Source organism: Cotesia glomerata, linkage group LG1 (assembly GCF_020080835.1).
Source record: "Cotesia glomerata isolate CgM1 linkage group LG1, MPM_Cglom_v2.3, whole genome shotgun sequence".
NCBI classification, from domain to species: domain Eukaryota; kingdom Metazoa; phylum Arthropoda; class Insecta; order Hymenoptera; family Braconidae; genus Cotesia; species Cotesia glomerata.
The window spans coordinates 7,519,038-7,537,335 of NC_058158.1; the positions used below are offsets into that span (position 1 = coordinate 7,519,038).

The following is an 18,298-nucleotide window of genomic DNA, read 5'->3' on the forward strand; positions in this document are numbered from 1 at the left end:
CTTAAAAAAAAAGTAAAATAATAAATAAAGTTGGAAATGAAAACACGAAAAAGTTTTGAGTGCAATTATTTCTAACGCTGCTGAAAGAATTTTTAAAAACAACTAGTTGCAGATTAATTATATTAATAAAAAAAAAAACGATTGTATTTGCCGTCTTTAAGTTTCTATAATTGTAATTGAATTTACTTAATTATTATTTTACTTTTGAGTTATATTATGTGGGAAATTTTTGATTAAGTTACTTTATTTTTTATAAATTTTTTTTTTTGAAGTATTGACAAAATTGATCAGCTATCGAAATTATTAATTAGATCACTTGAATAAAAAATAATTACTCTGATTGTAAAAATAAAATAACTTTTATTATGATAGGATTATATGAATTATTTGATATTGATAATTAATTTAATATTCTAAACACTTGAATAATTAAACTAACAGATGTTTACACATTTTTTTCGGTGTTCTCAAGTCTCGTGAAATCCGCATATCATTTGCATAATTGGTCTGAGAGTGACATTTCCATTACACAAAACTTTGTGAAAAAACAAAACAATCGGTCGTTTTTTTGCTTATTTCTTAATTTCTCATCAAGTTGATTCGAAGCTAAAAATTTTTTTGCCATTATTTAACCATTATAAATTATTTTTTAAAATTTATTGTTAATACAAAACTTGTAGCGGTGATATGTTAAAAAGTTTACGCTGTCAAAAATATATTTAAAAGTTTTTTAATCATATCACCGTGTTTCTTATAATTTATAATTATAATTCGTTGCAATTTATATCATGAAAGCTTGACATTAGAGTATAATTTAATAGATGCAAATGTGTCTCCAATAAATCCATAATTCCGTTGAAATTTTTCAATTACCAGTCAATAAATTATTTCGAAATATCAAGTGTCATATCAGAAATACTTTAGCCAAAAATAATACCGATAAATTGGGTGACATAATTATCAATAATTAAACTTAAGACATTATAATATTTCTAAAATTACTGGTTCTTAAAATGTATGCTTTCCAAAGTAATAATTATCATTTCTAAAATAGAAAATAAACAAGGGCATTCAAAAGTTCAACTACACTGAAAAAAAAGTTTTCTACGCTTCAGGATACAGTATCGCTACTGTCACTATACGCACGTTACGAAACACTGGATCGCTATGGTCACTATCCGTTTTGCTAATTTAGCGATCTATTGAATACACTTAGCGGTGACGGAGAAACTGACTTTGCATAATTTATTATTGATGTTTCAAATAATTATTTATATGATCGAAGCCAAGTTTTAAATATTTTATCCAGTAATAATAATTACGACAATAATCACCATTCACTTAATAATTGTCGATAAACAATGACAAATGAGGTTAGGAACTTACGCCGAAGACACTGGCGCTTCGAGGTTAGATCGTCGCGACCGTCAGGATCCGTTCCCTGATTATAGCGATATGCCGTTCACGATACAACGGATAGTGAAGCGTAGAAAACTTTTTTTTCAGTGTATAAATTTTAAATAATTATCAAAATTAATTAATAATTCCACTAGTTCAATTTTCGAATCCAAAAAAATTTTTTTCCAACAAAAATACAACGATATAAAATATCAATCCCTAAAAAATCTTGGCTCTGACTTCCTGGAAGCCACAGCATTTCCGCACTTACTTTCCTAGAGGAAAATCCTCCGTTCCGGAATTTATCGCGGTCGTAACAGAACGTTGCCTTCTTTCTTGCATTCTCGCGCCTTGACACCACTCTCTCATTTTTTCACGCTTGCAGAGAAAGAAACTCAGTTGAGTCTCATACACTCATGCACTTATATACTTACACCTCATACATATATTTTTCCATCCACTTTTCACTTTAGCTCGACACTTTCCAGCCGATTTTAACGACCGTTTAAATTCCGCGATATAGATTTATACGAATGATTGATTATTATCGAGCTTTTATTGCCCGTAAGATCAACTACTGTTCCAACCAATCTTATTCGAATAAAATAAAACCCAATAATTTTATTTATCGTCGCCATAAAATTAGAATTTACTTTATTTTAATTTCTCCTCACCCTCTATCCTAGCCTTAAAACAATTCAAACCCTATTATTAAATATTATTAGCATCAAAATGAAAATAAAAATGAAGAGAATATAATAAAAATAAAATAACAGCCGCTGGAGCGTTTATTCAAATTAAAAAAGAGCCAGCAGTAATAATGACATATAAAAAAGGTCATTCGCGTTAATTGTCGGTCATTAATATAAAGCAAAATATAAAGAGTGTATTGCGTGACAAAGTAATATAGTGTACACCCAGCCGTGAAATGAAGAACGTCGTAAGCTATTCCTCGTACAGCCCTTTCCACGGTATACACCCCTATCTTATCGTTGGGTTAAGATCAAACAGCACGTGAGGTCAAGGCAGGCCAGGTCTCGGCCCTATACCCTGTATCCTATACTACTAGTACTTATACTATTATATTACCCACGCAATTGGCTGCTGTACTACAACTACAACTACTATTTGTACCACTGCAGCTAACAACTGCAATTGCCTTGCAATATTCCAACTACCCTGTCCCGGTATTGGTATGGCGACTAGTAAGCTTCGCAGCACGATGCAGCATTACTGTTTACTGTATAAGAGCCCAGTACTAAGTCTCAGGTACGATAGACATGAGCTCCGAGGTCACTTTGGTCTCGGACGTCGCGTAGCTTCCTTCCGATAACAAACGACCCTACTGCACGCTTCACCTTTGTACTTGGCTCAATTCTGAGCTTACTAACTTTTTAAAAATAAAAATCTAAAAATTCAATTTTATTTTTAAAAAGCTGCATCGCTTAGTATTCCATCCATCACTCGGCTACCGGCGATTTAATCACGAAAAATAATGATTCAGCTGTCAACATGCTGGCAATAAAATCGGGGCTTTATTTTTAGACTTTTTTCATTCAAGAGATTTATAAATTTGGGAAAAAAAAATAAAATAAAAAGGAGGTGAGATTATTTATTTGTGTAAGCGACTTTAACTGTCTCCGTCAGTCATATCACACTGCACGTCATGAGCGGGCTTAGTCTTAGAATCTGAGAAAATTTATAATATAAAATAAAGAGAGAGAAAAGCGTGAACGGTGTATCTGACTGTATTCGCTCAGTCACTCGGAGTTCTTTTGAACATAACAGCGGGCTGGCATTTCCTTTTCTCCCTTATTCTCTCTGTCGCGAGTTAGAGCTCTCAGAGCGAACAGTAAGGAGAATACAGAGGGCTAAGGAGGAGGGCGGGAAACGGGGGCTACGGGAATAAGGGAATGACGAGGGGGGTGAAAATGGGACGGTGGGTGCCTAGAATGCTGGGAGATATGGGGTGTTCTTTCCCTCCGTGACGGAGGAGTTGAGAGTGCCGTTGAATATGCATGAGGCTACGGACTGCTATCTACCGTCCTAAAAACATTCAACCAGCCACCAGCCACCGGCCGAACTACGCGAGTCACCAACCCCCTGGACGTGCGTGCCTATATATTTTTCCTTTCTCGACAATCAATGTCTCCTTTCTATGTAAATCTTAAACAGCTGAGTTGCGTATTTTTTTTTTTATTATTAATAATAATAAATTTTAATTGTTGTAAAAAAAAAATTTAAAAGAGTAAAAAATGTATGATATTGTTGGGTAAATAGGGAATTTAGTGAATTCGTCGTAAGCACAAAGCGTCTTCATTATTTCCGGAGTAAATTCCACAGTCGTTGAAGCATCCCTTCCGCTTTCATTGAGAGAAAAAGCATCAGGGGACAATTTAATTTATGAGAAAGGAGAATTTCTTTTGTCCTCGGTAAAAAGTTCTCTCAAGACATCAATCATTATCTTTATTACTATCATCACTATTATCATTATAATTATTATTATTAGTACTTTCTTATTTAATTCAACAGTTGATTGGTCGTTGTCATAATTTACAGAGTAATTTCCCGGTTTTAACGGCGGATTTTTCGCATTCCAACACTGTGTTTAATTACAAGCAGTATCGCGGATAATAAATCAGGAATAATAAAATTAGTTGGCGTGTCGATAAGTACAAGAGTATAATACCTCAGTGGACATATAACGTATTAAATATAAATGTGTAATAATGTATGTGAGTATGTACGTTGCTGGTTGTTAAAAAGTCATATCAGAGAATATTTAGTCGCGGCACACAACACGTTACCGTGTCTTATTTGCGTACAACGTCGAGTCTGATTACGCATACGGCGATTAATCAAATGGGACATAGTATAGTGCAGGTTATATTATGTGTTATGTGTTGTGTGCAAAGGTATATACAGATATACCCACATATGGCTGCAGGACGAGCCGGAGTTACGAGAGTGCTGTAAACAAGTGGTGATATCTTTGAGAATAAACGAAGAGGATCTGCTGCTATTTGATATCATCGCGGGGATTCCCTTTCATTTTATCTCATTGGAACTGCACCAGCGACAACTCGGTGGCAATTTATACACACCAGGCAGGTCACTTTGCTTTTGATGCTACAGATAATATATTGTATGCTGTGTAGAGGAAGAATTTTCGTCCAAGTGTGGATGTACATCCATATAATATAAAAGAGAGGGAGTTTGGTCTACCCTGTAATGCGAATTGCGTGTGCCGTGCGTACGCATCCCGACAATCCTGTATATATTATGTATAGTACCACTAACACTAACGGCAAATGCTCAAGCTTTAATGCATTCAAATGATATTCACTCTCAAGCACTGACGCGAGTGTTTTCGACAAATTAATGCCGTGTACCAAATATCTACCTGTCAAGTATTTAACGACCGATCAACTATTTCATACATTGTATAAAACAACTCTGATTTTTTACTTTTGTTATTATTTATCAATGCTTTTATTTTTCAAAGAAAGTTGTGTTTTTGGAAAAATTTATCACTTAAGATTTCAAAATTTATTTCATAATCATTACAAATATCTTTTGAATATTTTATTTTAACTAATGATCAATATTATGTTTAGATTAAAAGTTATAAATTATTTTTTGCTTTTTTAGGAAAATTAACATTTATTTTTAATTATAAATTCTAATTTAAACAGTTTACTACACTGAGAGAAAAATATGGTCAACTGAACTAGGAAAATTTAGTTAAATAGCATCACCACTATTTAATTGCAATTCTTGTACCTAACATTATTTATTATATTGAACCCCAATAGATATTTACTTAAACTATTTTCAGTTAAATATCAGCTTAATAGCCATCTTGATTAACTTTAACTCAGAAAACAGAAAAAATAATTCGGATAGCTGGGACCGGGAATCGAACCCGGATCTTTTGGTTACGCACTAAGGGCTCTTCCAGTTTAGCTATCTGAGACGTTGTACGTAAAAACCTTTTAGTCACCTAATAACTTTTTGTTTAACACGATAACAAAAACATATTTATTAAAATATAGTCGATATAACTATTTATCAATAGTTACTTAAACTAATGCATAGTTTGAGAAACTACAAAAATAAAATTCAGAAAACTATATTTTCACAATTGTGATGTTATGATTCAGTTAACTATGCACTTTTCTCTCAGTGTAGAAAAAATAAATTTCTAAAGGTACACACAGAAAAAAAAAATGTTCTTGAATCAAGTATATAATTTTGAAGAACTTGATATTTTTAATTTGAGGAGAAAAATTTTTGATTTAAGGAAATTTTGATTCAAGAATTTTCCGTCTTAATTCAAGACAATTACCCTCTTCAAAATTATATCCTTGGTCCAAGAATTTTTCTCTTGACTCAAGTTAATTTTTTTTTCAGTGCAGATGAAAAATATTTACACTATTCGTTTCATGGAATTTAAAGAATTTCAAAAATAAAATTTTTTTCTTATTATTTTTGTATTTAAAGTAATAACTAAAAATATCATGATAAATATGAAAGTTTTTAAATAATAAAATCAAATATTACTTTTAAATTAATTATATCAGTGATTTAATGATTTCATCTAATTAAATGTCTTAGCTTAATAATTACCTTTGATAAATAAAAAAGCAAACAATTTCTCGTTGAAATTATAAAAATTGATAAACTTATCAAGCAATTATTGAATGATAAACATTATGAATGATAAACCAAACATGACTACAGAATATTTTAACCTTTAAAATCAAATTTTCCTTTCACTCAGATAATAAAGTTCCCCGCGTAATAGCCCTCATAACTCTCATGAACATTGAAACATTGAAATATTCACAAGCATCAATATGTATATAGCACAGAGTATCGGAATAACACCCGGAATACGCATCGCGGTTTTCCGATAACCGCAACAAATCGTAAACTACCCCGAATGTGTGGGACTACATACACATACCGTACCGTATATCTATAGACAAATATACTACCGAGTTTTGCGACGTACTTATTATCGTATCGTGGAATTTCCGGTGGTAAAGATACCCAGCCAGCTCAATATATAAATCTTTAGCGAGTCACACACAACCACTATGCTCGATAATATCGTTTCCTTTTCTCACTTGTCTCGATTACATTGACAACCTGACCGCAAGAATAGGAATAGGGAACACCCGAGTAGAGTACTTATTCTACTAAACTATGCGAAGAGCTATGCATGTACTACTGTATATTATACTCGAAAGCTCGAAAGCTTTCTCATGACCATGTATACAAAATCATCAAATGTTTTTTACTATTTGACGACTCTCGACCTATACGTGGCAACATATAAATTTACAACCCGTTGTACAATGTGGTTTTACGCAGTTTACACTGTCTATTTGCCACCTGTCGCAATACTGAAAATAATAATAGCGAAAATAAAAAAAATATAACCACAGTAAAAGCGTTTAATGGATAATAAAGATAAAAAATCCATTATTTTGTTTATTCTCGATAAAATTGACTTAACAATCTATTAAAAAATAATATCGACTGACCTTTACTTTCCCTTTCTACTTCACTGCCCATTCCATTCTATATTCCGTCAATTACGCATTCTATATTCTATACTACATACTCTGTCGGGCTGCATTACCAATTTAAAAATTCAACCTCAATAATCTCATGAATAAAGTCGATAAATTTTTAATAGCAGTCACGAGATTGTAGAGCACGTGTTGAGTCAAAAGTAAACAAGTCAAAAATTTAAATAAATAAATAAATAAATAATAAAGTGAGCAAGTAGAAAAGTTTAGTGAAGGCAGACTAGACTGATAACAGTGCCGCCATCTCTGGTCAAGCTTGCATGAGCAAGTAGCCATTTTGTTTCTGGAGGTGGCCAGAAGGTCGCCGTTGTGTCGCGTCACACCCGCGCATGTCCATTGGTCCCTCCCACGTTTCTCGTATCCGATTTCTCCTCACGCGAGCTGTTCCGCCGTTTGCTTTGCGAATTCCCCTTCTCAATTATTTTGCTTGTCCCCAACTTGGGGATTTCTTGTCCCCACTGCTGCTCTCCTCTGAGCAACTCTCCATCTCCCTCTTAGATTCTCCGCTGACGGCTGTTACTCCTCCGACTCCCACTTTTAGCGAGAAACAAGTTCGCGGTACCGCGGAGCAACCACTACCATCAACTTTGCTATCACCAACCACCACCAACGGCAGCAGCATCACCAGCATGCTCCGCGTGCTTCCACACCGATATTATCACTCCGTTTTACCCGCGATTTATCGGCCTTTATCAACTATATTGCCGCCGAACGGTGGATATTGTTCCCGCTACTGCTGCTGCTGAACAAGAGATAGATGGACCTGTGCTTTTCTCTATATGTTTAATTTTCCACCGGGATTTACGAGTACTCTGTCATCTATTGAACGGATTTTTACTTTTAGAAAAAAAAAAAAAAAAAAACATTTGTTTAAAAATTCTGTGATTAATTTATAAAATTTTTTTAATAATTAGTTTAATTAAATTTATATAGAAGAAAAAAAAAACTTGAGAAACTCAAAGAAGTTCATCAAGATTCTTTGTTGGCACAGGAGGCTCCTCAAGTTTTAATTAAAAATCTTCGAGTACTCAGGAGACTTGCTCGTGACTCTCGAGAGCTCTAACCCCAAATCTACGAGTCAAACGAGAAAGAGAAATAGAAAACGCGAGACAAAGACTGAAGATTGAGTGTAGAAAGAGGGAGAGAGAAAGCGAGAAATGAGAACATGAACTAAAGACACAGACAACTAAACGAATGGGACATAACACGACGAGATTTTAGTTCTCGTGGTCGTTGGAGTCGTCAGTTAACATTCTGTTCTCACTTAGACACGGAGCTGAAAATGAAGCGACACTTGGTGTGAGTCAAGCTAACGCAAAAACTGCGTAACTCTCGGGACTGGGTGCAAGAGCGAGGAGGAGGTCGCTGGAAAAAGTTTGAGAGCAAGAGCAAGAGAAAGATAAAAAGCATCTGGATGCACACAAAGTGCTTTTGAAGCGAGTGCAATAGACTTACTCACTCACAAGTTCTCTGCACGGTCTGGTGATTAGCGCCGCCTCTCGGGAGTGGTAACCGCCAATCGGTGGACGGCGTCGGGACGCCGACGTCGACAGTTGTGTCTGTGTATACACTACACCAACGACTGGTTTCTCTGCACAATCGCAGATAGTGGGATACCAGCGACAACCAAAGCCACGACAAAAATCAATCACCATGTTCCTGCTCTCCGATCTTCCTTTCTCTTTCGCACACCGTTCGTCGTCCACGATCCACTGTAGAGTGTTCTATTTCGCAGCTTCAGCTGTCTCCCTCATGGGCCAGAGTAATACACACCCCCTCAATCGCGGCGATATCCGTCCCTCTCGCTATATATCGTACTACACCCCTCAATCTCTTGACATCATCTACCTTCGTTCGTCTCTGCTGTACCTTCGTATCAACGTATTACGTTGATCGTGTTTGCGAATGTTTCACCAAAACTCATCCACCAGAGTAGGTAATACTATCCTACACCTGAATTTCGTCATCGGTGCTGTCGATGAGAGTCTAACGGATGAGATTCAATGCACATCACGAAGCTCACTCCGTTTTATGGGATTCTACGAAAGTAAAAGCCTATTCAAATTAATTTACTTAACAGGTTTTTACTGGATCATAAAACACCGCTATATAAAGTTATATTGCTCATGTTCGATGTGATACTGCTGTTACACTTTTCACTTTCATAAAAAAATTATATCACATAAATCAAGTCGTTTAATTTTATTCAATTGAATTTTACTTTATATAACAGTAAACCCACACTAAAAAAAAAAAAATCTTGAACTGAAAAATTTTTTTTGATTTAAGAATTTTTATTTTGATTTAACACGGAAAGAACGAGATGACACTGGATATCATCCCAGATTATACTCAGTGATATCTGTGGTGAAAAAAAATTTCAGATAGTAGCTAAAAAATTCAAGATTATACTGTGTGATATCTGGATTATACTTATTGTAATCTGGATTATACTAGCTACTATTTGAAATTTTTTTTCACTCAGTATAATCTGGGATGATATTCAGTGTCATCTTGTACTTTCCGTGAAGTTAATTTTTTTTTTTCAGAACAGATAAAAATTAAAATTTAAGACAATTTCATTTCTTATTTATTAAATTTTAAAAAATATAATTTTTAATACAACAAAACTTTTTCAAAGTTACTTACAAGTAGTTTTAAATTAATAAAGCCCTACAAACCTACAGATCTGATTATAGAATTGAGTATAAAATGAAATTCACGCACACACGTACATCAGTGGAAGTTGATGATTCTACCGGAATACATAATCAAGTTCCCATACATACATTTGTACAGCAAAGAAGCAAACGGGCATGTATTCCGTAAATAAGAGCTTAATGTCTGACGTATGTGTAAGTATGTAAGATAAAACAAGACGAGTGACTGCTGAAAATAATGTTTGGTATTGTGTTTAAAAGTAATAACTCAGTTTGTTTCTGAAAAATTTCAGCGCGTGTGTTTCTGTACGCACATAAATAAGAGGAGAGTAAGAGAGAGAGAAAGAGAGAAAAGAGTAACAACAGGGTCATGAAATGTGCGTGAGTCATGCGTCTTCAGTAAGTCGATTGTCCCTACGATAGAACAACTGTCATCCTACAGCAAGTTGCGTACGTGAGCGGTGTTCATCTCATCGTCGTGGCTCAGTTAATTCCTTTTTATTTTCATTTTTTATTTATTTTTTTCCCGCGAAAAAATGTATTGTACTCACACACATTATTTTAACGACGACGGATGTGCGTGCTACGAATAATCCACTTTGAGCACTTGCATGTAATTGAATAAATTTATATTATATTATTACCAGCTGATTACATAAATTAAAACCAGTGTTATTTTAAAAAGTAATTAATTTTTTTTAAAAAAGTTATCTCAGCGTATAAGTTGAGTGCGAAAACAGGAAAATCTTATGTCAGACGTATGTTTAACATCAAGGTACGATAATGCCATCGATAAGGCAGACATCTCGAGACTTACCGGAATAACTCTCGGCGGTTGAGTTCCCGGAAAAGAGCGCAGCTGCCGGAAGTCGCCAAAGCAAGGCGCTCTGTTCGCTCGCAAGCTCTACTCCGCCGAGCAGCTTTCACTGAGAGGGAACGAGTTTTCCCGAGCAGAGGTCCAACTACTCTCTACACCAGTTGTTGCTTTATCCCGTCGACTGAATCCGCTCAGAGGAGGCTCCATCAGCTCCAAAGATAAAGTAGAAAATTTATATCACTATGGGTATGTTCTTTTCGCAGTTTACAGTTTGTAATTTATGTCATAAATTAATTTATATTCTGAAAAAATTCATGGAAATTTGTAATACATCGACCAGGTGCGTAAAAACTTCGAACATGAATGATTAAAAAATTAGCAAGTAATTCCGCTGATGAAACTTTTATTGTTATTAGTCAAGTATAATGTAATATACTCACGGCTAAATTACCCCTATCTGAAAGGCAGATATTGGGTGAGTCGAGAAAAAGTAAAAAAAATTGGTCAATAAACTACTAAGAGCATGAGTTGACCTAAAGCTATTGTCATCGACGGATATAAATGTCAAGTTATTTTTTGTTGAGTGTGTATAGAACTACTAAGCATATACGTGGATAATATGTTATGGTTTCGGCTCGTAACTTTTAAGTATAAAGAGCTCAAATTGACAATAAGGCTGCAGGTGTTACTAACACGCGCACAGTCCTACTGATCAGACGGAGCAAGATCGCTGTGAGAAATCGGCAACAGTGAATCGTCCCACGAAATATATCCCTGGAGGATTCGTAGATTCACCTGCAGAGTTATTCACCTGCGCGCGTGCCACGTGAAAGTATATTCGATGAGAAAATTATTAAGTGTGCTTGGACAAAAGTATGAGTTTAATCAAGAAAGTAATTGAGTTTTTTCCATTTATTTTTAGACTTGATAATATTTTTTTTAATTTAAAGTTTTTAGAGATTTAAACATCGAATATGATATTGTATTAAACAAAAAATTGGTTTAGTAGCTGTTAACACTACACAATAATGTCAGAAAAGCTTCTTAGAAGAGTCAAGAAATAATTTTTATTTTAAAAGTTATATCATGGTATATCATGGTATATAAAGTTATATCATCGGCTTCGCCTCGGTTTTGCAAAACCCCTTCCACGGGGTTACGTACTTTCGGCTGGAGAGCAAGAAAAATAGTATACAACCCATGACCAGAATGTTGGATACCCTGACGTATGTGATATGATGGCCGAGGCTACGCCTCGGCCATCATATCCCATACGTCAGGTAATCCAACTTTCTGGCCTTGGGTTGTAATATACTATTTCACGGTATATGAGAATGAATATGATAAATGTTTTTGGTGAAAGTAAAAATAAAATAGCTACATTGGTAAAAAAAATAACTTGACTCAAAAGCCTTAATCTTGAACCAAGAATATCATTTTGAAGAAAATCATTTTCTTGAGTCAAAAAAATAAATTTTTTAAACAAGAAAATTTTCTTAGACCAAGAATGATTTCTTAATTCAAAAATTTATTCTCTGGACTCAAGAAAATCATTTTCTTCAAAATAGTATTCTTGGTTCAACATTTGGGCTCTTGAGTCAAGTTAATTTTTAACTTCCCGCTAAGAAAATTGAAAATTTTCAAAAATCGGGAAGTTATTGGTTTTACCCCGTTTTTCGAAAATCGAGTTTTCATCGGATCTCGACGTTTCGATGTCCTAGGAAACTTTCCTGACTATTTTCACGATGATGTCCGTACGTCTGTATGTGTGTATGTGTGTATGTGGGTGTGTGTGTGTGTGTGTGTGTGTGTATGTGTGTGTGTGTGTATATGTAAACCTCTCGTAACTTTTGAACGGCTTGACCGATTTCATTGCGGTTGGTGTCATTCAAAAAGGCTTCGCTAAACTTAGATTTCCTGTAGGTTGGAACCGATTCGGACCAGTAGATTTCGAGAAATTGCAAAAAAAGTGACAAAAAAAGTTTTTTTTCATTTTTTTTAAATATCTCCGAATTGGCAGAACCGATCAACTTCAAAAACTAATCAGCTCTTAACCTTAAAATCCCGCATCGATCGTCACATAAAGCGTCAGAACCGGTTGATGCGTTCGTGAGATATCGTTGTCGAAAAAAATCGAAAAAAGTGTTTTTTTGTAATAACTCCGAAATTTTTCATCAGATCAATTTTTTTGTTTAGAATCATTTATAGAGCTCAAAAAACTACATCGATCGCCGCCTACCGCGTGAAAATCGGTTGATTTATTAAAAAGTTACAGCAGTTTGAAAATTAGAAAAATCGTGTTTCATCGAATTTTGATGAAACAAAGCAAAGCTATCTCTTTGAGCTCGGAGAGCTCAAAATAATACATAAATTGTAGTTTTGAGCTCGAAGAGCTCGAAAACGTCATAAGTGCAATTTTAAGCGCCTAGGTATGGAATTAGCGGGAAGTTGCAGGGATGGCCTTCAGGGTCAACCGTTTTTCTAATTTTTTTATTAGTGTACACAAATTTTTTATTTGTTTGCCTAAATGTTAAACAAATATATATTTTTCCTGGAAGTTGTTTATAAAATACTAGAATCATAAAAATATCTCATTCGAAGAAGAATAGGTACAATATTACGTTAGCTAATTACAGTGGGTTTATCTGGTAGAAAACAACTCGTAAAAAGGATCAGATAAGATAATGGTAACAGGTACTAAGTAGCTGCGTTTTTAAGCCACTTAAAAAACTAATCCCTGAGTATTTTCCGCTTATTAGCAATGATTTTAGTCTAACTATCAGCTGTCAAATAGTAGAAAAAAGAGCCGTGTCAGCGCGGACACGCTGGACACGTTATAAACGACGAGAAGAGTATAGAGTAGATCAATCAGGTTACTTGACAAAGTACCCTCCCATAAGTTAAAAAATCATCACTAATATGTACTGAGGTAAGGGATCTTATTAAGTTTTACATTTTGTTGGAAAGCTACTGGCGCCTCAGGAGATCAAAGATCCAAGTCCAAGATCATCATCAACGAGTGAAAGATGTTGAGATGCCGGGGATACGTGCAAGGACGAGACTGAGTTTTTGGAAACACCTTGCGAGGCAGGTGCCATCATCCCAGCGGCTGTTTTTTCGCCTGTAATAAAACTCTCAACTACTATTACTCTTGGCTTGGTTAATGTGTGTACTTATAAAAACCTCACGAGAAAGAAAGAGTATTTGTATTTGTATTTGTTAGTGGTGCATGCCGTACACGGCCACCGCGAGTCACTTAAAAATATGTTAACGGCAGGCGCATAAGCACCGTGACCTCCGAGATAAAATCTGCAAAGAGTAGTGCAGGAGTGCAGGACTATATAATAATACTATGTGAGTGTAATAGTGAAGGTGCTGGACTGGAGGAAAGTCTTTTCGATCGAATACGTCAGATGCTCCTGCTGGTAGTTTACCCGGTGAGCACAGTACGCCTCAAGGTGTGTATATGTGTGTAGAGCATTAAAAGGGGGAACCGTATGACCGTGACTGTAACCGTCACGCTGACACAACCCTTCAGGGCCCACAACAACCACCACCGCATGTCTTATCAGCTTGAGATTATCTCCGAGTTCTCGAAATTACCCTCCGCTCGCGAACTGCTTCTAACTAAACTCCCGAACCACTTCTACCGTTCAAATGCTGCATTTTATTATTTTACCGACCCTGTGCTGCAATTAGCCGTATATTTTTTAGCGTTTAAGTGATAAAGAGAGTTTATTAACTACTAATTAATTTATTTATTAAGAGAAAATTTGATTACTTAATAAATATGAGTAAATATTTTTTAACTATAAATAAATTTTTTTTTTTTTAATTTAAATACATTTATTAATTTTTAATAAATATTTATTTAATTTCCTAATATTAAAAATTCATTTTTTAACAATTACTAATACTTATTACGTATCAAAAAATTTTTTAATCAGTGTATAAAAATTAATCTACACAGTAAAAAATTTTGTGTTAAAAATTTTTATGTTAAATATTTAACATTTTTCTGTGTTGATTTAACAGAATAAGTGTTAAATTTACATATAAAAGTGTTAAATATTTAATACAAGAATTTTTAACACCAAGTTTTTTCACGCAATGACGCAAAATTTTTTACTGTGTAGATTGATGGTAATTTTTCTTAAAAAGTTTCAATATAAAATATAAATTTTGTAGACTCAAAGAAAATTTTTAATTGAAAAAATTTTTAACTATTAATAAATATTCATTAAATCACCTAATATTAAAAAATCGTTTATTAACAGTTAATAAATCTTATTAAATATTAACAAATTGTTCTACCAGTATTTGATAGAAGATAAGGAGAAAATAAGTGTGCAATTATTCACCAGTCGACGGGTTATAAATAAATACTGAGTAACTTTCAAAAGAAAATTATGATGAGCTGAAAGAAAATTGTTTAAGACAAAATAAATAGCCGAGGAAAAGACTGTACATCTAGTCATTGAACTGACGTTATATTAAGCAAGTGAGTGTAAAGCAGAGTGCATCGCAGTTGTGGTGAGGTTACGATGGAGGTATAAGGAGGAGAACGAGGTGGTTGGAAAAAAATAAGTTAATAAAAAGGAGAGTAGGATGTAGTAAAAATAAAAGAGTATTGAGGCTGCGTCATTGCCGGGCATGAACTTTGATTGATGGTACTGGGCGTTATCTACCCAACCCCCTCTTTCTTACCTCGGCAATTCATCATCTCTGTCTGTTTTTCACTTTATTTTCTACATGCAATATATATGATAGTTTTTTATTTATTTAGTCGCGGAGAAAAAGGACGCTTTCTCTTTTACGTACCGACTGTTTAGTTTTGTTACGAAATCTAGTTCGCTGATAGGACGACATTTTTTGCCAAAGTGTCAGACGGTTAAAATGAGTGACCGTCGAAACGTGTTAACGTGACTGATCGTTTTGTTTAAAGAGCAGACACTGCATACAAAATACACTGACCGCATTTTCTCATTTCGAGTCAGAGTCCACTTGAGTGGTATACACTAACTGATACTGTATTGTATTCTATAGAAATATATCCATCTATTCAGCCGTACACCGATGCGATATGGATATGGCTACACTTATTGTATGCACATAGCTCCTCTTTGGATTTAATACATATGTATGCTAAATAAACCGCGGCGGGATAAAGATGTGGGCTTAGTTCTTTATTTTTTTCCTTTTCGCCGTTTATTTTTTTTTTTTATAACGGTCAGTTTGATTTATCGGTGTGGGCTATGCTAAATTTTTAGGGAAAAATATGGTGACCCGTGTGTATTTTGTACACAGAGAGAGGAGTTGATATATCCGGCTGCGTATGCGGACTCAGGGGCACAAGATCCCGGGTTTTTTTTATTTGCATAAAGTGAATTATTAGACAGCTTGTTGAAGCTGAAAAATATAGATTACCCAGCTATATACTACACTCTCCGGTTTATAAACTTTTGTCATAAATGGTAAAAAGAACTTTTATAATGTCGCTGACAAAAAGTTTTAACTGTCCGACAGACACTTAATATATATTCTTTCGTAAATAAATTGCTTTTTTAAATAAAGAAAATTAAATAACACAGTTTTAAATTTCATAAAGATTGCTTACAGTCTTGAGTAAATATTTTTTCTTCGTGAAAAAATTTTTTGATGGCAATATATCGGCTGCCCAATTTCAAAACACAGTAACTGACAATTTTAAGATTTCTTAAAATTTTTCTTATTACAAAAAAGATTGCGCGCCAAATTGATAAAAAATTTGATTTATGAATAGAAAATACTTTAATATAAATATTTTTAAGAAAAATTACTTGAAATTAAGGTTATAAGAAATGCAATTATACTGAAAAAAATCAGGTATAAAAATTTTGCAGTTACTATGTTATAAAATTGGGCAGGATATTATGCTCTGATATGGCCAATTTCCACATCAGATCTGAAAAAAAAATAAACTTGATTTGAAAGAAAAATTTTCTAACCAAAAAATGATTTTGAAAAGCTTTATCGTCTTGATTCAAGTAAGAGAATTATTTAACTTCAAAATTTTTCTTGAAATAAATAAATTTTACTTAATTTTAGAATTTTTTTTTTGAATAAAATTCATTTTTTCCCAGCAAGGACATGTCAAAAATTTTTTCACGAGTACTCTTATAAAATTTCATAATTTTTATGCAGAAATATTTTTATAAAATTATTTTTCTATTCAAATTTCAGAACAGAACTTTGGTTGTAATCTTCAGATGCATTTTGCGATGAGGCAAACGAAGAATAACAGGAGAGAAGAGTTAAAGGAAAAAAAAGAGAATCCGGGAGTTTAGTTCTCGAGAAAGAGTTGAAGCGTGAGAGCCTCCTGCTCCTAGTCGAAGGTAATGTAAGGTTTTAAATGTTGTCTAGTGTCTACTAGACGGGGGATGGAGATCGAGGGCTCGGTTTTGGGGGCCTTGAGAGTCGCAGGATAAATCTGCATTTCGGTCTTATTCCACTATCCGTCGTAGCACTGGCTGCTGGGGTGTTCATCGTATATATACGGTGCTTTACCGAGAGAGCTTTCGAGCGACTCGCAAACACTCTGATCGCGACACTGGGCTAGTACCCGGAGAGTTCTTCACTCGTTTCTATTCGCTCGTGAAGGTGAGTATATACAGATAGTTAACCCCTCGTTCCAACACTCTTATACTCTTCTGCTAGTCTTCATAACATTCAACATTAAACGCTCCTTCTTGGTTTTATTTTCCCGGCACCGTAGTCGTCATCCTCATTCTGGCTGTCGTCACCGGGTATTTACTCGCCTCCGAGCTGACAGCTCAGAGTAAAGAGTAAAGAGTAGTGCAGCTCACTCTTATCTCAATATATATATATATATATATATATATATATATATATATATATATATATATATATATATATATATATATATATATATATATATATATATACTCACTCAATGTATATAACCAAAGCGTTTTATTCTAAAGGGCATCAGCATTTTCTGGGGATCAATGTACTCAAGAATAACGTTGTTATTTCAAACTCAAGAGGACGGAACAATTCTTCGTGATTGCGTCGAAAAACTCACCCAACCGGAATAAAAAATACAATGGGAGTACCTCTTGTTTACCATTAACTCCAAAATCTCAACAAATAACAGATTTTATTGAAAATATAAATCCAGTTTAAATTTAAAACCGCATTTTTATAACATTTTCACTGTATTGTATTAAATTACTGTTGTTATTATTTCGTGAAATTAGTTTTATTATTTTTTTAACAACTTTATCCCCATACACTGAGAAAAAAAATACTTTTATTAAAAAATTTTTTTGATACAAGAATTTACGTTCTTGAAAATATTCAAGAATATATATTCTTAGATCAAGAAATTATTAAATTGATTGAAATAATTTTTACTTAATTTAAATACAACTATTCTTTTGTTTATCTATTATCCAAAGATGATTATTGATGTTCTTTTTTTCAGAAATTAATAATTAATATTAATAAAATATTTTATCGTCAACGAGTTTTTTGAACAAAGAAATTGTTAATTGAGTAAAAGTATTTTTTTTTCTCAGTGTAAAAAAATTTATGTTAAAATATATTTTTAATATCTAACTTTTTGGTTGATTTTTGTATATATTTTATATATTATAGCTATCATTTGAATATATTAAAAATAGTCATTAATAAAGAAATTTTTTTAGACATATTTTATATATTTTTATACACTGATATCAAACTTTTCTGAATTTAAGTAAACTTTACTTGAATCAAGAATTTTTTTTCAAAATTCAAAATAAAGAAATTTTACCAAAATC

The 18,298-nt window shown here is 33.7% G+C and overlaps 1 long non-coding RNA gene across 1 annotated transcript; it reads left to right on the top strand.

The window, feature by feature from the left end:
* The first annotated feature begins 10,383 nt into the window (after nt 1-10,383).
* Nucleotides 10,384-17,621, top strand: LOC123267434. Its single transcript, XR_006510033.1, has 3 exons — nt 10,384-10,721; nt 16,698-17,114; nt 17,459-17,621. It is a non-coding gene; the product is annotated as an uncharacterized LOC123267434 (long non-coding RNA).
* The last annotated feature ends 677 nt before the right edge of the window (nt 17,622-18,298 follow it).